The sequence below is a fragment of the Pongo abelii genome, chromosome 2, assembly GCF_028885655.2.
Source record: "Pongo abelii isolate AG06213 chromosome 2, NHGRI_mPonAbe1-v2.0_pri, whole genome shotgun sequence".
Classification (NCBI taxonomy): Eukaryota; Metazoa; Chordata; class Mammalia; order Primates; family Hominidae; genus Pongo; species Pongo abelii.
Window position 1 is genome coordinate 126,202,560 of NC_085928.1, and position 20,757 is coordinate 126,223,316.

Below are 20,757 nucleotides of genomic sequence, written 5' to 3' on the forward strand. Positions count from 1 at the left end.
ACTTAGGTTGTTCCTAATACGCTATTGGAAGCAATGCTGAAATAAAAACATTTTGTCCATATGTCATTTTGCCCACTTGAGAGTATACTGAAAGATAAGTTCCAAGACATAAAATTACAGGTTTAATGTATGTATATTTTAAATTTTGGAGGTTATTGTGAAATCACTTTTAATGAGGAGGTCAAAGTTTACAATGCCACAAGCAATATATTCAGTATATTTCCCCACAACTTGCAGAACACTTCTGTTCCAAGCTTTGACATCTTTGCCAATTTTTCTTTTATTAATTTTTAATTTTTGTAGGTACATAGTAGGTGTATATACTTATGGGTTACATAAGATATCTTGATACAGGCATGTAATGTGTAATAATCAGATCAGGGTAAATGGGATAGCTAATGTCTCTAGCATTTATCTTTTGTGTTACAAACAATCCAATTATACTCTTTAGTTATTTTTAAATGTAAAATTAAATCATTTTTAACTATAGTCACCCTTTTGTGCTAGAAAATACTAGGTCTTATTCATTCTTTCTATTTTTTGTACTCATTAACCATCTCCACATCCCCCTGACACTCCATTACCCTTCCTAGCCCCTGTTAACCAACCTTGTACTCTTGATATCCATGAGTTCAACTCTTTTAATTTTTAGCTCCCACAAATAAGTGAGAAAATGCAAAGTTTATCTTTCTGTGCTTATTTCACTTAATGTAATGACCTCCAGTTCCATCCACGTTGTTGCAAATGATTGGATCTCCTTCTTTTTCATGGCTGAATAGTATTCCACGGTGTGTTCCACATTTTGTTTAACCATTCATATACTGATAGACACTTAGGTTGCTTCCAAATCCTGGCTACTGTGAACAGTGCTACAATAAACATTAGAGTGCAGACTATCTCTTCAATAAACCGATTTCCTTTCTTTGGGGTATATACATAGGAGTGGGATGGCTGGATCATACAGTAGCTGTATTTGTTTGTTTGTTTGTTTGTTTGCAACGAAGTGTTACTCTGTCACCCAGGCTGGAGTGCAGTAGCATGATTTCGGCTCAGTGCAGCCTCTGCCTCCCAGGTTTAAGCAATTCTCCTGCCTCAGCCTCCCAAGTAGCTGGGATTACAGGTATGTGCCATCACACCTGGCCAACTTTTGTATTTTTAGTAGAGATGGGGTTTGTCATGTTGGGCAGGCTGGTCTTGAACTCCTGACCTCAAGTGATACAACCACCTTGGCCTCCCAGAGTGCTGGGATTACAGGCATGAATCACTGCACCCAGCCTACTTTTAGTTTTTGATGAACTTCCAAACTGTTCTCCATAGTAGTTGTACTAATTTATATTCCCACCAACACTGTACAAGGATTCCCTTTTCTCTACATCCTCGCCAGCATTTGTTATTGCCTGTCTTTTGGATATAAGCCACTTTAACTGGGGTAAAATAATATCTCATTGTAGTTTTAATTTGCCTCTCTGGTGATCAATGATGTTGAGCACCTTTTCATATGCCTATTTGTCATTTGTATGTCTTCTTTTGAGAAATGTCTATTCAAATCGTTTACCCATTTTTTTATTGGATTATTAGTTTTTTTTCTTATAGAGCTGTTTGAGCTTCTTATATATTCTGGTTATTAGTCCCTTGTCAAATGGGTAGTTTGCAAATATTTACTGCCATTCTGTGGGTTGTCTCTTCACTTTTTTGATTGTTTCCTTTGTTGTGCAGAAGCTTTTTAACTTGATGTTATCCCATTTGTCCACTTTTGCTTTGGTTGCCTGTGCTTGTGGGGTATTATTCAAGGAATCTTTGCCAAGACTGATGTCCTGGTGAGTTTCCCCAAAGTTTTCTTGTAGGAGTTTCATAGTTTGAGGTCTTAGATTTTAGTCTTTCATCCATTTTTATTTGATTTTCATTTATGGCGAGAGAGAGGGTTCTAGTTTTTCTTCTGCATATGGATATCCAGTTTTCCCAGCACCACTTATTATAGACTGTCCTTTTCCTAATGTATGTTGTTGGCACCTTTGTTAAAAATGAGCTCATTGTAGATGTATGGATTTATTTCTGCATTCTCCATTCTGTTCCACTGGTCTGTGTGCCTGCTTTCATGCCAATACCATACGATTTTGGTTACTATAGCTCTATAGTATAATTTGAAGTCAGGTAATGTGATTTCTTCAGTTTTGTTCCTTTTGCTTAGGATAGCTTTGGCTATTCTGAGCCTTTCGTGGTTCCATATAAATATTAGGATTCTTTTTTTCTATTTCTGTGAAGGATGTCATTGGTATTTTCACAGGGATTGCATTGAATCTGTAGATTGCTTTGGGTAGTATGGACATTTTAACAATATTGATTCTTACAATCCATAAACATGAAATATGTCTCCATTTTTTTCTGTCCTCCAATTTCTTGCATCAATGTTTTACAGTTTTCATTGTAGAAAATTTTCACTTTTTTGGTTGAGATAATTCCTAGGTATTTTATTTTATATGCAGTTAACGTAAATGGTATTACTGTTTTATTTGTTTTTCACATTGTCCACTATTGGCATATAAATATCCCACTGATTTTTGTATGTTGATTAGTATCCTACAACTTTACTGCATTTGATAATTAGTTCTAACAGCTTTTTGGTGAAGTCTTTAGGTTTCTCCAAATATAAGATGATATCACCTGCAAACAAGGATAATTTGACTTCTTCCTTTCCAATTTGGATGCCCTTTATTTCCTTCTCTTGTCTAATTGTGCTAGCTAGCACTATGTTGAATAACAATGGGCATCCTTGTCATGTTCCGTATTTTAAAGAAAAGGCTTTCAGTTTTTCCCCATTCAGTATGATACATACTAGCTGTGTGTCTGTGGTTTTTATTATATTGAGGTATGTTCCTTCTATACCCAGTTTTGTGAGGTTTTTATCATAAAGGGATGCTGAATTTTATCAAATTCATTTTTAGCATCAATTGAGATGATGATATGGTTTTTGTCTTTCATTCTGTTGATATGCCACACTGATTGATTTGTGTATGTTGAACCAATCCTGCATCCCTGGGATAAATCCCACTTGAGCATAATGAATCATCATGTTAATGTGTTGTTTAATTATATTTGCTAGTATTTTGTTGAGGATTTTTGCATCAATATTCATCAGTGATATTGGCCTGTAGTTTTCTTTTTTGATGAGTGTTTGTCTGGTTTTGGTGCCAGAGTAATACTGGCCTCATGGAATGAATTTGAAAGTATTCCCTCCACTTCTATTTTTTGGAATAGTTTCAGTAGAACTGGTATTAGTTATTCTTTAACAGTTTCATAGAATTCAGCAGTGAAGCCATCAGGTTCTTGGGTTTTCTTTGCTGGGAGACTTTTTATTATAGTTTTTATCTTGTTACTTGTTATTGGTCTGCTCAAGTTTTCGATTTCTTTGTGGTGCAATTTTGGTAGGTTGTACGGTCTAGAAATTTATCCATTTCTTCTAGATTTTCCAATTTATTGGCATATAGTTGCTCATGGTAGCCACTAATGAGCCTTTGAATTTCTGTGGTATTGATTGTAATGTCTCATTTTTCATCTCTGATTTTATTTATTGGGTCTTATTTCTTTTTTTCTAGTTAGTCTGGCTAAAGGTTTGTCAATTTTCTTTAGCTTTTCAAAAAAATTGTTTTGTTGATCTTTTGTATTTTATGTTTCTATTTCATTTATCTCATCTCTACATCTTCAATATTAATTTTCTTCTACTAATTTGAGTAAAAGAAAATCAGTTGAGTTTGAGTTTTGTTTGCTCTTGCTTTTTTAGTACTTTACAATGTATCATTAGGTTGTTTATTTGAAACTTTTCTTCTTTTTTAATTTAGGCACTCATGGCTATAAACTTCCCTTTTAGTACTCTGTTTACTGTATCTCATAGGTTTTGGTATGTCATGTTTCCATTATCATTTGTTTCAATGAATTTTTAAATTTCCTTCCTTCTTCTTTTTTTTTTTTTTTAGACAGAGTCTCGCTCTGTCACCAGGCTAGAGTGCTGTGACGCGATCTCGGCTCACTGCAACCTCTGACTCCGTGGTTCAAGCAATTCTGCCTTAGCCTCCCGAATAGCTGGGATTACCAGCATGCACCACCACACCCAGCTAATTTTTGTATTTTTCATAGAGATGCGGTTTTATTTACCATGTTGGCCAGGATGGTCTCGGTCTCCTGACTTCATGATCCGCCAGCCTCGGCCTCCCGAAGTGCTGGGATTACAGGCGCGAGCCACTGCACCCGGCCTAAATTTCCTTCTTAATTTCTGCATTGAACCACTGGTTATTCAGGAGCATACTGTTTAATTTCCATGTGTTTATATAGTTTCCAAAACTCTTCTTGTTATTTATTTCTAGTTTTATTGCATTGCAGTAAGAGAAGTTACCTGACATACATTCAATTTTTTTGAATGTTTTAAGGCTTGTTTTGTGACCTAACATATGGTCTATCTTTAGAATCATCCATGTGCTGAGGAAAAGAATGTGCATTCTGCAGCCATAGGATGAAATGTTCTGTAAATGTCTATTAGGTCTATATGTTCCAAAGTGCAGACTACGTCTGATGTTTCCTTGTTGATTTTCTGTCTGGAAGATCTATCCAGTGCTGAAAGTGGGATGTTGAATTCTCCAGCTATTATTGTATTGGGATCTATCTATCTCTTTAGCTTTAATAATATTTGCTTTATATATCTGGGTGCTCCAGTGTTGGGTGCATATATATATATATATATATATATATACACACACACATATACATGCATATATATATACACACACACATATACATGCATATATATATATACATATTTACAACTGTTATATCCTCTTGATGAATGAACTCCTTTATCATTATATAATAATCTTCTTTGTCTCTTATTACAGTTTTTGTCTTGAAATCTATATTGTCTGGTATTAAGTATATCTACTCCTGCTCTTTTGTGGTTTCCATTGGTATGGAATATCTTTTTCCATCTTTTATTTTCAGTCTACCTGTGTCTTTATAAGTGAAGTATGTTTCTTGTAAGCAATGGATCATTGGACCTTATTTTTATATCCATTCAGCCCCTCTATGTCTTTTGATTGGAGAGTTCAGTCCATTTACATTCAATGTTATTATCGATAAGTAAGGACTTACTCCTGCCATTTTGTTATTTGTTTTCTGGTTGTTTTACAGTCTTCCTTCTTTCCTTCCTTCTTCTCTTCCTTTTAATGAAGGTTATTTTTCCTGGTAGCATAATTAAATTTATTGCTTTTTAATTTGTGTATCTGTTGTTGTTTTTTGATTTGTGATTACCATGAGGCTTGTAAATATTATAACCCATTATTTTAAGCTGATAGCAACACTGCTTACATGTTCTTAGATGTAACAAACTAATAAGCAAAAGAAAATACCTCTGAACTTTAACTCCTTCCTCCCTCTTTTTAACTTTTTATTGTTTCTATTTATATCTTATTTTACTCTCTATGTCTTGAAAAGTTGTTGCAGTTACTATTTTTGATTGGTTCATCTTTTAGTCTTTCTACTGAAGAGCAGTTTACACAACACAGTTACAGTGTTATAACATTCTGTGTTTTTCTGTGTACTTTCTATTGCCAGTGAGTTTTGGATCTTCAGACGATGTTGTATTGCTCAGTAAGATCCTTTTCTTTCTGATTGAAGTACTCTTTTTATCATTTCTTGTAGGACAGGTCTGGTGTTGAGGAAATCTCTCAGCTTTTGTTTGTCTGGGAAAATCTTTATTTCTCCTGCAGGTTTGAAGGATATTTTTGCTAGATACGCTATTCTAGGGTAAAAAGTTTTTCTACTTCAGCACTTCAAATATGTCATGCCACTCTCTCCTGGCCTGTAAGGTTTCCACTGAACAGTTTGCTGACAGGTATATTGGAGTACCATTGTTTGTTATTTGTTTCTTTTTTGTTGTTGTTGTTGTTTTTTGTTTGTTTCTTTTTTTCTTGCTGCTTTTAGGATCCTTTCTTTATCTTTGACCTTTGGAAGTTTGGTTATTAAATGCCCTGAAGTAGTCTTCTTTGTGTTAATTCTGCTTGATATCCTATAATATTCTCATACTTGGATACTGATATCTTTCTCTATGTTTGGGAAATTCTCTGTTACTATCCCTTTAAATAAATTTTCTACCACTATCTCTTTCTTTACTTCCTCTTTAAGGCCAATAACTGTTAGATTTGCCTTCTTGAGGCTATTTTCTAGATCTCATAGGTGTGCTTTATTCTTTTTTTTTCTCTTTTGTCTCTTCTTTGTATTTTCAAATAGCCTGTCTTCAAGCTCATTAATTCTTTCTTCTGCTTGATCAATTCTGCTATTGAGACTCTGATGCATTCTTCACTATGTAAATCGCATTTTTTCAACCCAGAATTTCTGCTTAATTCTTTTTAATTATTTCAATCTCTTTCTTCAATTAATCTGATAGAATTCGAAATTCCTTCTCTGTGTTATCTTGAATTTCTTTGAGTTCCTCAAAACAGCTATTTTGAATTCTGTCTGAAAGGTCACATATCTCTTCAGGATTAGTCCCTGTTGCTTTATTTACTTTGTTTGGTGAGGTCATGTTTTCCTGGATGGTCTTGATGCTTGTGCATGTTCATCAGTGTCTGGGCATTAAAGAGTTAGGTATTTATTGTAGTCTTCACGATATGGGTTTGTTTGCACCTGTTGTTTTTGGGAAAGCTTTCCAGGTATTTAAAAGAGCTTGAGTGTTGTGATCTAAGCTGTGTCTGCATTAGTGAGCCCCGTAAGCCCAGTAATGCTATGGCTCTTGCAGACTCATAGAGTGTTGGATAAGATCTAGAAGAATTCTCTGGAATATCAGGCACAGACTCATGTTCCTTGACTTACTTACAAACAAACAGAGCCTTGCTCTCTGTGAGTCACCTGGGGCTGGGGGTGAGGTGACACAGGCACCCTTGTGGCCACCACCACTGGGAATGCACTGAGTCAGATCTGAAGCCAGCACAGTACTGGGTCTCGCCCAAGGCCCACTATAACCACTACCTGGCTACTGCCTATGTTCTCTCAATGCCCTAGAGATCTACAATCAGCAGGTTGTGATTGTTTTTTAAAAGCCATTTATATTTTCTTTTATATGGAATGATGATTCAAGCCCTGTGTTAGTATGTGTAATAGTCTTTTTCTTATTGACTGTAAAATAATCTTTTTATATATTTTTTAAATATCCCTTTCCTCTATGTACTACAAATATTCTCCTCTGTTTGTAGTTTGTATTTTAGTACTTTTGTGTTTTCTTTTTTGTTCATTTAAGTCTTTCTTCCTTGTAGAACTAGTTTGGACATTTTTTTCCGCAGGTTACTATTTGTACCCATCCCATTTATTAAGCAATACAACTTTTCTTATTTGAATACAACCTGAACCATTAACTATAATTTCAAGTACTTTTGAGTTTATTTGTGGAATTTCTATATATTTCTATTAATCTGTCAAATCACTATTAGTACCATATTGCCTTAACTAGTGACATCTTGTTATATCTATCATATTTTATAGGCCTAACTCTCTCTTTTGTTCAACCTTCCAACAAATTTATAATCAGTTTGTTTTCTCAAAAGTCTCGATTGTTTTTTTTAATTGAGATGGCATTTAAATTAATTTAAGGAGAACTGACATTTTCCATATTAAATCTTCCATATCAAGAAGAGAATAGGATTATATCTTTCCATTTACTCATGTTTTATTTTTATTTTGAGACAGAGTCTTGCTCGTCACCCCGGCTGGAGTCCAGTGGTGCAATCTCGGCTCACTGCAACTTCCATCTCCTGAGTTCAAGCAATTTTCGTGCCTGAGCCTTCCGAGTAGCTGGGACTAAAGGTGTGTGCCACTACACTTGGCTAATTTTTGTATTTTTAATAGAGACAGGGTTTCACCATGTTGGCCAGGCAGGTCTTGAACTTCTGACCTTAGGTGATCTCCCTGCCTTGGCCTCCCAAAGTGCTGGGATTACAGGCATGAGCCACCACAGCCAGTCTCGGGCTTTATTTTCTGTGTCTTAGCAGCATTTTGAAGTTTTATTCACACAGATCTTGCACATTGCTTCTTAGGCTTACACCAGTGTATTATTTATGCTTTGTTGCTATTATAAATGAGAATTTTAGTCTCTTCATATTTTCAAAACGGTTACTTCTTTTTTTTTCCTTCCAACTTTTATTTTGGGTTCAGGGGGCACATGTTCAGGTCCATTACATGGGTAAATTGTATGTTATGTGGGTTTGATGTACAGATTGTTTCATCGCCCAGGCAATGAGCACAGTACCCAATAGGTAGTTTTTCTATCTTCATTGTCCTCCCACCCTACTAGAAGACTGCCTCAAGTAGGCCCTGGTGTCTACTGTTCCTATCTTTGTGTCCACGTGTACTCAATGTTCAGCTTCCACTTAGAAGTGAGAACATGCAGCATTTGGTTTTCTGTTCTTGCACTGATTCTCTTAGGATAATGACCTCTGACTCCATCTATATTGCTACAAATGACATGATTTTGTTCTTTTTATGGCTACGTAGTATCTCATGGTGTCTATTACTACATTTTCTTTATCCAGCCTACAAATGATGGGCATCTAGGTTGATTCCATGTATTTGCTATTGTGAATGATGCTGTGATGAACATTCGTGGGCTTGTGTCTTTAAGGCAGAAAGATTATGACCTGACACACTACTTCTTGAATTCCTGACACACACTTTCTTATGCTTTTAATCGTTTTTTCCTATTGTTTATAATAGTTTTGTTTACCATAGTTTTTTTTTGTTTGTTTGTTTGAGTTCCTTGGGTTTTACAGGTATATAATTGTCTACAATAATGTAATTTTTCTGCTTCCTTTCTTCTGTGGGCACTTTTGATTCTTTCTTTGATTAATTATATTAGCCAATTAGACCAGAATAATATTACATAATAGTAGCAATCCTACTTACTTTTAAAAATTCAAATTTCCCACCTGAACAACCAGTTTTTTCTCTAATTAAAATAAAAATGTAAAATGAGTTCATGTTCTTTTCGTAAGATGTTGAAGTAATTCGCATTTATTTAACTCCATTATTTTGAGAAGTTAACAAACAAGTTTGTTTGAAATCATTCTGATTAACTTAGCTCTTTTAGACATTATCATAATCTTTCAATTTGAATCTTTCACTGAAAGGCTTCTGGATTGACAAGAAAGAAGCAAAGACTCAGCTTCTCACTAAACATAATAGATTCACTCCATATACTAATTACTGGATAAAGTTTGTGAAAGATGAATGAACATCATGCTTGAATGAACTACAGTAATACTATTACGGTTAAGTTCCATCTTAAAATACAATAGCATTTAAAGAGATAAATATTTGGTTTGGAACACATTTATATTATATTTTAGAAACAAATTAGTAAAGGAAACAAAGCTGTTTTATAAATAAGGTCAAACTAAGGTAAAAACTACATTTAAAAAAATTATCTTTTGAAAGCATGGAAACATTTATATTTACCTTTCTAACCAGCAACCAAATAGATAATTAAGTTCATATTTAACAAATAATTATTCTCAAAGACAAATACTATTCAAAATAAGATTCAAGCTTAAGCAGAAAGCAACTGCCATTCAAACTTTTTCAACTGTAATCCAGATGTTTCTTAAGTCGGCTAAAATCTACAGCAGTTCCTGTGATGTTTCTGATAACACTAAAATAATAAAATGTCCTGCAATTAGTTTTACTCCCCCAATATTAAAAATCCAAAGTGTCCTCTAGCATGTAAGAAACAAAATTCCAAACTTCATTTCAAGTTAAAGCTCCTGTGCCCTACAAGCTAGGGTTACACTTCAGGCTGCCAGTGGTTCTCCTTGTCCATCTATGCTTCTTCTTCTCCCCCACTATGTTCTGAGTCCTCTGTGGCTGAAAGAGTTAGATATGGAGAATACAAGAGAAATTGCAGAAAATATATTTATTTGTCTTCTATTATGCCAATCTAGGATTGGTGCTCTCTGGGCTTGAAGTATTTTTTTTTTACTACAGTGTGCTTTGTGGGTTGTTAGAGGGTCTTCTCTCCCAACTAGGAACATCTTCTGATTGCCAACTTCCTCGAGACGAGCAATGTCTTTTTTTTAGTTGGTGCTTTCAACCTATATCTCATTATCATATTCTGCCTCTTTCTGCTTAGGTTGCATGAAGGCAGGAAGCCCTTTTGGGTGGAGACGCTTTTAAACTGACCCCTGGCTCTTCCCATGTTGTCTGCATCATTGCTCCTGAAAACTGGAATAATGCTGGCCATTCCAGTACTACCATCTGTCTTCAGTTTTCAGTGTGTAGATTTCTCAGGGAGAAGTTTTATATCAATATACTGTATTGCTCAAGCTCCAAGACACATTCATCAGGCATTCAAAAAAATAAAAAATAATAAAATAAAGCAAACAAAAAAACACCCCTGTACTACACATGAGGTAAAGAAAAATGATCATCTTCTTTTCCCCAAGATAGGGAGGAAGTAGGTATAGAGAAAATGCCACAATATACCAAAATTTCCTCCCCCAAAATTTTCGTTTTGATTTCTTTTCATTCCCTTTCCTTCTCTTTCCCTTCCTTTCTCTCTCCCTTCCCTTTCTTCTTTACTTCTCTCCTTCCTTCCTTCCTTCCTTCCTTCCCTCCCTCCCTCCCTCCTTCTTTCTTTCACAGGGTCTTGCTCTGTTGAACAGGCTGGACTGCAGTGGCATGATCATAGCTCACTGGACTCTTGAACCCCTGAGCTCAAGGGATCCTCCCACCTCAGCCTCCCAAGTAACTAGGACTACAAGCATGTACCACCACCTAAAAATTTCTGTATGTTCAACCTCCACCCTTATAAAATTGGGTTAAGGGATGCCAAGCTAGTTTGGTACCTCCTTGTAAATCCTGCATACATACTCTTGTACCTCACTTTGCAATGCAAAAATAATTATTTTTGTACTTAGCTTGAGGTTCTAAAGACTTTCACTAAAATCTGAGTATATCTATTAATTTTAGAATTTTCAAATTAGCTTCTCTCCCAACCCAAAGCAAAACACAGACAAATTTTAATTTTTTTAATTTAAAATTTAAATTTAAACATTTTCAAGGCAGCTCTATAGTAAAAACTTCCAAGAACCTAAAAGCTTATAAAGTCAAGAGTTAATACCAGTAACTCCAGATGAGACTATAGGAAGGAGTGGGTATCATGATCATCACATTCCAGTAAATCCTATGATTCCAAGAGAGGATATTATATCCTTAATATGTCTATATTACTTTGGCAACTTGAGTTTTCTCAATCAGTTTTATTAAATTTTCAGTGGAGGATAAAGGAAGTAATAATTATAGAAAGAGAAGAAAGACACTTAGACTAAAAATTTATGTAAACTTATAAATATAAATAAGATGATTTTTGATAAATGAATAAGCATGGAAATGTTTGGAACAAGAGTGAGGTTTGAGACTAAACATATGGCTGGACAGAGAAGATAATGCTCTATGTCTGAGAAAATCCCTAGCTGTGTCCAAAAGTGAAAAGTTTGTAAACCACTGTTCTATGTGATCTTGTTTTAATCAGGTATTATTGACCAACTGAAGGCCTTAACCTCATTTTTCTTTCCCCATTTCCTTAAGGAAGAAGTTGAATGTCAATTTTCAATAACTTTGGACTCACTGAACAAGGTTTGTGCTATTTCTGCATACTAATGTGGAGTAAAAAAATTCAAGGAAAAAAATACATAAGGGTTTGTCCACCAGTGGAGAGAAATTTGCAATCTGGGAGAAATTCATGTCTTCTGTTGCTTACTATTTTAAGACTGTTTTCTCTACAAGAGAAATAATCAATATGTAATAAATAATAACCTGGGGTTGTAGCAGGATAAATCTTAATTTTCAAACTTGAATGTGTAAGCAATGTCATATTACCTCATAGTTGCAAAATCAAATTGAATGTGACAATGCTCATCCAACCAGGATAATAAGAAATTTGATCTCTGTCATTTTGGGGCCACCTTTTACATTCCCTAGGTTCACATAAATCAGAAAGGCATTGTGCCTAAAAGGTGCTTGAAAAATGAGGGCAGATCACTGCTCTTCAGCCCATCATGGTTACATGAATATTATTTTTGTTCAAGTCCCTCGAAGTTAGGCAGCCCAACAGCTTCTTTGCCACACCTTCACAAAAGAATCTTTTCAGAGGCTAGGAGCCTTGATAGCATGGGTTCAACCTCCCTGGGTATACCATGGTGCTATTTTTCTTCTGGGTACTGCCACATGCCCAGGGCACTGAAAGACTTCTGTTCTCTTCCAAGTGTGAGAGACTATCTTCTCTGCCTTGCTATTCCTGTGTCTCCCTTGCAGTGGCCCTGGCCTCTGTGTTCCCAGTCCGCCCTGCCCACCCTCAAGGAACTCAGATAAGGAAAACAAGCAAACCCTGCTTTTGACCACCACAACAGAAAACTCCCCTGACATATGAGAATGTAAGGGGCCTGACTACTTTTTGCAGTAAAAGAAAGAGAAAAATACAATCAAGACAAAAATTATTAACAACCAACCAGTGGTGTTTGGTTAATTGTAGGGAAGAATGTCCTAGCTATATGGCTTTTAATATTAGAATAGATAGGGAGGTGACAGTCTTTCCTTCCCACCCCTTGGTATTCTACTTCTTAACTCTGCCTATTGCTTTCCCCTAATTTTTCTACATAGCACTCAAAAATAACTAACATACTATATTGTTTTTCTTATTTATTTCTTTATTACATGTCTTATTCCACTAATTTAAATTATATGAGGGCATTCAATTTTGTCTATTTTGTTCACTTTGGAACCTAGAAGAATTTCAAATAATAGGAGTTCAGTAAATATTTATTGAGTAGTATAAATAGACATATTTCATTCAAGGTGGCATGAAAAACAACCCAGTCAAGAAACTGGAGATGAAAATGAAAGGCTGCTACATTTTTTAATGCTGAATTATGTGATTACCCTGTACAAAGGAAAAAGAAAAAATTATAAACATAATGATCACCTGGTATTACAGTGATACTAAAATAATATAAAACTTCATTTTGGGTAAAAAATTTAGGTCTGTAAAGTATTGCATAGGTCACTGATTTATCCTCTAGTATGGGTAGCACTTTTTTTCTTGAAAAAAATGTGTTTCTAATGTCAAGCATAATGTTATATAAAAAATGGTACCTAACTTTAAAACTAAAGTAATTCAATCAAATGTTCTTAGTATGACCAATCTGGGGGATGGGAGAACCTCATAACAATACTCTAGGTACAATGACAACATCTATAATCTAAAATTATCAATTCAAATATCAATATTAAAGCTAACTGCAAATATAAGCACCTCCAATTTAGAAAATTTATCTTTTACACACAATGTTTATATATTTAAAATCTGGAAAACTGGAATCACATATACTTACAATCTTCTTTATAGAGCTTCAAAAATTCATTGATATGATTTCAAATATTGATCATTACTTTAAATTATTTCTTATATGTCTTTAGCAACACTTGGATATAAGTCACAGATCTCATAATCTAAAGAAATAAAAAATTATTATCCCTTGGACTGCATCACCACTAAGTGTTTAAAAACCAACACTACCACCTATTATAAAGTATCTGCCTAGAGATTTATGTCAACTGCTGCTATTTATACGTTCAAAGTTGCAGTGTAGCTCACTGACTCTAACCATGTATTGCACTGACGCATCATTCTATTTACTATTGTGCCAAAGCTATCGCTCTTTTTCTCTGTTGGGCAGATCATTTTCACTTAAAGCAGTTCAGTAGAAACTTAATCACTAGGATATCTTGTCTTCTTTAAATTGGATTTCTACAACAGCAACCAGTAATCCACACAGTAAGAATATTCCTGTTCCTTTGATACAAACTAGAAGATTGCCACATTATAGCCATGTGCATCAGAGAAGCCATAGCTTTAGTTAGCCTCCTTGGCTTTCTAATAATATCTGCCTTCCCGCTCACCTGTCACTTTAACATAGGTTCATACAATCTTCAAACAATCAAATATGGTTTTTTTAGACAGCTTATTCAAATTATTGAATACTTGAAGCAAATATTGCTTAAAAACTATTACTGACTTGTTGCTTACTCTGCTTAAGTTTCCTACAGACACAAATAGTAATTTTGCTTCCTTAACTCAGCAGAATTTTAAGATCAAAACAACTTATGTACCCCACTCTTCATGCCACTGGAAAGTGTAAACTATTAAAGCTAAAAAAAAAAAAAAAAAAAAAGGCTAGCTCTGTTTAGTGTGATCCCTTACATCAGATTGAGAGATAATGCCAAGAATGCAATGGGCACTAGAGAAGAAATTAGCCAGAGAAAAATAATTAGAAAATTTGGGAGTCAAATCTTTATAGTGTGATTCCATTACTTGGCTTGAAATATTGGAAAATATCAAGACAGAAGATCAAATTCCTACCTGGGTACTCCCTGCAACATTGCAGGTAGGGCTGGGAAGGTAGGAAATGAAGCAGTTTATGATAAAATGGCTCCAATGAACCAGTCAGAAAAATCACAAGGTACTAGATAAGCTTTGTATTCACCTAGACTTTAACATATATTTACTAAAAATTTTGAATATCTAAGCTCTTTTCCTATCTAGAAGGAATAAATAACTGCTACATGTGGCAATTTTTTTTAAAGACGCCCCAATCTGACATTTCAGGTTTGTCCACTATCTGGAGTGACATCCTTTTGGAAAACAATTTTTATACCACCAATATGCCAGTCATACAGTGTGATAGACCTGAAATCAGATTTTGAGAAGAGAAAGTGAGAGGGCTCTAGCTGTCACAGCAGAGAGAAAATCAGGCACCACTAAAAGAAGAAACATATTTAAAAGGACAAGGGAGTTTAATTCACAATCCTGCCCAAGATTTTCCTGGCTTCTTCAGTACCACAGCTTCATAAATACTTTCATACATTCCACAGAGTAAACACAATAAACACAATACAAACAATACACTTTCACATAAATATCTTCTTTAGTTAATTCCAGTACCACACAGAAAATATTTTGGGAAAATAATCTGCTATACAGTGGTTCTTGAGATTTACCAAGGAGAGTGGTTTCAACAATATGTTTTTTTTTGTTGTTTTTTTTTTTCTTTGGAGACAGAGTCTCGCTCTGTCACCCAGGCTGGAGTGCAGTGGTGCAATCTCGGCTCACTGCCACCTCCGCCTCCCGGGTTCACGCCATTTTCCTGCCTCAGCCTCCTAAGTAGCTGGGACTAGAGGCGCCCGCCAGCACGCCTGGCTAATTTTTTGTATTTTTAGTGGAGACGGGGTTTCACCGTGTTAGCCAGGATGGTCTCGATCTCCTAACCTCATGATCCACCCGCCATGGCCTCCCAAAGTGCTGTGATTACAGGCATGAGCCACCACGCCCAGCCAAGAATAGGTATTTTTAAGGAGCTCTACAGCAGAATGTGATGACCAGCAAGCCTGGGAACCAAGGGTAGATCAAAACAAACAAATATAAACAAACAAACAAAAAAACACAAAATGAACAATGGCAACAGGACAACAACATTAGTATTAATAATAACCAGTTACTGCTATGTTAAAAGGGAATGAAATAAATCCTAGGTTTTAATGACAACATGAAGAGCCTTCAAATCCATGGCAAGAAATCAATGCGCTAAGCACGACGAAAAGACCTTTCACATCTTTATTCAACTTTGAAAGACCCTGGTTAAAGGTTAAACTAATTAATCAGGCTGGCTGAATTAACAACAGTTGATCAATAAGAAGGCCTGTGCGGCTTTCCAGTTTACAAATGATAGCTTATTATGAATTTGGTATGCTTATGAAGATGAGAAGCAGATGCCCCAATGTAAATTTCAAGCAGGTTGACATACAATATAAAAACCTGGAGTTTGTAATCATAAGATCTGGGCTTGAGTCCTGGTTCTGCTGCTGTGTAACCTCAGGCAAGTCACTTAACCTGAACCTCAGCATTCTTAACAACAGAGGAAGATTATGTGAGATTATTATTTGATATCTACAGTCCAAAAAATGAGATAGGAACTGTATTCACAATAGAGAGAAGTTGGCTGTGTATATTTTTAATTTCTATAGGAGTTCTACAATTTAATGAACCTAATATTTTAAACTTACTAAATTCTTCAATGCTCATATACTACTGACAGGCACCATCCTAAGCGCTTCACAAATAACTCATTTAGCTTTTTAACAAGCTTATAAAGTAGGCACTAGAATTCTCATTTTACAGATGAGAAAGCAGAGGCACTGAGTTTAGAACTTGCACAGGTTTACATAGAGAGAAGACAGAGCTGTAATTCATAACAGACAACCTAGAGAGTTTGTGTGTTCAGCTGCTACAAAATGATATTGTTTCACTACAAGGTAATTCTATTGCCTAACTATCAAAGATGGTGTTATAAAGAGTTACTTAGCCCATATCATAAAAAAATAAGTGGTGTTGAAAATGATGAGAAACTGCCATGTGGCATTTTCTGTATCAGATCACTTTAATATTGCTTAGGAAAAAATTTTTAGGAGTATTAATCAGTAGTTAAAAACTTAAATCACCAATGAACTGTACATTTAAAAATGATTAAGATGGTAAATTTTGTCTTATATCTATTTTAATACAATTTTTAAAATGAATAAAAACACTGTGTACAGTTTAAAGTATTTTATATATTCTGATTTCAAGGTGTAGAATTTTTAACAAAACTGAAATTCTTCAGGTCTGTAGCAAAATAAACAGTTGTAAACTCTGATATGTAAAATGATAGTGAAGTATTAGTAATATATTGATGAATACAGCACAAGAAGCAAATGAGCATAGAGTCAATAGATAATTTTTAAAGTCAGTGCTTATCTAAAATGCTGCTATCTTCCACTGCTCTAGCCAGGCAGACTGCTGCAGCTAGAGACATTAAATAGAACTGCAAGAAGTGTACAGGTTTAAATCAGCCATGGAATAAGCATGCACTCATTTGCACTAAGCCTTTAAAAACTCAGGATTAGCCTAAAAAATTTTAAGCCACAATATTAATGGATATCAAGACCTGAACCTAAAAGAATGTTAGTATACTTGGATGCTATTTTCTACTCCATATTTGCTTATTTTTTATACAATATATGTTTAAGGTGAAACCCTAGTTGTGTTTACTACAAACAGATCCTCAGATTCTATGTTTAATGATAGAATCATAAGGGCAGGTGGGAAATCTAGGTAAAGAAGATGGTTAAATATGTGATGCAGAATCAGTACATATTCTGTGAGCTAAACAAATGGTAAAGAAGTGATAATTCTAAATTTATTTTCAAAACTAGTTTAGTCAGCACTGTTTAGGATTTGGGGATACTGGATTTCACCTAATTCATGGACTGGTCCTGATCCTTTACTAGAAGATACTTTAAAGGAAAGATAGAGGGCAGAGGTATAAAGAAGAGATGATGCCATTCCTACTGAAACTATTCCAAAAAATAGAGAAGGAGGGACTCCTCCCTAACTCATTCTATGAGGCCAGTATCATCCTGATACCAAAACCTGGTATAGATACAACAAACAAAGAAAACTTCAGGCCAATATCCTTGATTAACATCAGTGCAAAAATCCTCGTCAAAATACTGGCAAACCAAATCCAGCAGCACATCAAAAAGCTTATCCACCATGATCAAGTTGGCTTCATCCCCAGGATGCAAGGTTGGTTCAACATATGCAAATCAATAAATGTGATGAATCACATAAACAGAACTAAAGACAAAAAACACATGATTATCTCAATAGATGCAGACAAGACCTTTGATAAAATTCAACAGCCCTTCATGTAAAAAACTCTCAATAAAATAAGTATTGAAGGAACATACCTCAAAATAATAAGAGCCATAAAAGACAAACCCACAGCCAATATCATACTGAATGCAAAAGCTGGAAGCAGTCCCTTGAAAACTGGAACAAGACAAGGATGGCCTCTCTCATCTCTCCTATTCAACACAGTATTGGAAGTTATGGCCAGGACAATCAAGCAAGAGAAAGAAATAGTATTCAAATAGGAAAGGAGAAAGTCAAATTATCTTTGTTTGCAAATGACATAATCCTATATCTAGAAAACCCCATCGTCTCAGCCCAAAAGCTTCTTAAGCTGATAAGCAACTTCAACACAGTATTAGGACACAAAATCAATATGCGAAAATTGCTAGCATTCACCAACAACAAGCAAACCGAGAGCAAAATCAAAAATGAATTCTCATTCACAATTGCCACAAAAAGAATAAAATACCTAGGAATACAGCTAACAAGGGAAGTGAAGGACTTCTTCAAGGAGAACAACAAACCACTGCTCAAAGCAATCAGAGAGGACAGAAACAAATGGAAACACATCCATGCTCATGGATAGGAAGAATCAATATCATGAAAATGGCCATACTGACCAAAGTAATTTATAGATTCAATGCTATTCCCATTAAACTACCATTGACATTCTTCACAGAATTAGAAAAAGCTCTTTTAAAATTCATATGGACTTGAAAAAGAGCCTGAATAGCCAAAACAATCCTAAGCGAAAAGAACAAAGCTGGAGGCATCATGCTACCTGACTTCAAATTATACTACAGGGCTACAGTAACCAAAACAGCATGGTACTGGTACAAGAACAGACACATAGACCAATGAAACATAATAGAGAACCCAGAAATAAGGGCCCCACACCTAAGCTATCTGATCTTCAACAAAACTGACAAAATAAGCACTGGGGAAAGGATTCCCTATTTAATAGAAGCTGCTGGGAGAACTGTCTAGCCATATCTAGAAAATTGAAACTGGACCCCTTCCTTACACCATTTACAAAAATTAACTCAAGATGAAATAAAGACTTAAATGTAAAACCCAAAACTATAAAAACACTGGAAAAAAAAAACTAGGCAATACCATTCAGAACATAGGCACGGGCAAAGATTTCATGACAAAAGTCAAAAGCAATTGCAACAAAAGCAAAAATTGACAAATGGGATCTAGTTAAACTAAAGAGTTTCTGTACAGCAAAAGAAACTATCAACAGAGTAAACAGGCAACCTACAAAATGGGAAAAACTTTTTGCAATCTATTCATCCAACAAAAGTCTAATATCCACCATCTATGAGAACTTAAACAAATTTACAAGAAAATAACAAACAGCCCCATTTAAAAGTGGGCCAAGTACATGAACAGACACTTTTCAAAAGAAGACATACATGCCGCCAACAAGCATATGAAAACAAGTTCAACATCACTGATCATTAGAAAAATACAAATCAAAACCACAATGAGGGACCATCTCACACCAGTCAGAATGGCTACTACTAAAAAGCCAAAAAATAACAGATGCTGGTGAGGTTGTAGAGAAAAGGGAATACTGTCACACTGATGGTGGGAATGTAAATTAGTTCAACCATTGTGGAAGACAGTGTGGTGATTCCTCAAAGATCTTGAGACAGAAATACCATTAGACCCAGCAATCCCATTACTAGGTATAGACCCAAAGGAATAAAATCACTCTATTATAAAGACACATGCACACATATGTTCACTGTAGCACTATTCACAATAGCAAATACATGGAATCAACCTGGATGCCCATCAATGATAGACTGGATAAAGAAAATGTGGTATACATACAACATGAAATACTATGCAGCCATAAGAAGGAATAAGATCATGTCCTTTGCACAGACATGGATGGAGCCAGAGGCCATTATCCTTAGCCATCTAATGCAGGAACAGAAAACCAAATATTGCATGTTCTTACTTTTAAGTGGGAGCTAAATGAGACCAAATAGACACAAGGGGAGAGACAACACACACCGGAGCCAGTCAGAGGGTGGGGAATAGGAAGATGGAGAAGATAGGGAAAAATAGCTAAGGGATGCTGGGCTTAATACCTGGGTGATGGGATGACCTGTGCTGCAAACCACCATGGCACACACTTACCTATGTAACAAATGTGCACATCCTACACATGTACCCCTGAACTTAAAATAAAAGTTAGAAGTGAAAAAGTAAGATGAAGAAGTATAATGCGTACTCATGAAAGGGAATAACACTTGCTTGTAATGACAAAGATAACAAAGGAGGAAATCCACAAAATTTAATAATATATCCTCCTCTTTCTTACAAATATTTGCATGGCCTAATATCTCATTTTTAAAAATGCTAGGACATCATACTCCCTACATAAGTCCTGCTTCATGATATCAGCACTATTAATGCAATATATATGTCAAGCTTTATTAAAACTCCTTTTGATATGTAAAAATAAGGTAGAGGGAAGAATTAATGAAAGGAAAATGATAAAGAATATATACAATTATAAATATACACAATTATAAACTTTCACAATTATACGATTTTGAGTTTTAGACTTCACCATTCTTGATGGAAGAATGTAACAAGAAGTTACTCTCCAGCTATTTACTAATTTAAGAACCCCAACACAAAAAAAATCTCATTATAAGGCAACTTTTCTTATAAGGGAAATGACTCTCAGGGCAATTTTGTGAGTCTTGTATATTGGCTTAAAAATAACGACCTGATTCATGTTTTTTTGTTTAACAGAAAATAAGCACTTTTAGAAAATTGAGGAAGCTATATATTGAAATTTCTTAGAAAAGAATATTGCTGTTCCATTGAAGGGTCAATATGAGAAACCTAATTGATACATTTTTCATGTATTTGATGATGGAAAAGGTAGCCACCTGTTCCATTCTTTATATACTGAG

General features: G+C 35.1%; 1 protein-coding gene across 6 annotated transcripts in view; it reads right to left on the reverse strand.

Annotated features, from left to right (window-relative positions):
* The window catches only part of ZCWPW2 (zinc finger CW-type and PWWP domain containing 2), a 176,962-nt gene that overhangs the window by 50,381 nt on the left and 105,824 nt on the right, over positions 1–20,757 (reverse strand). The window lies entirely within an intron of this gene.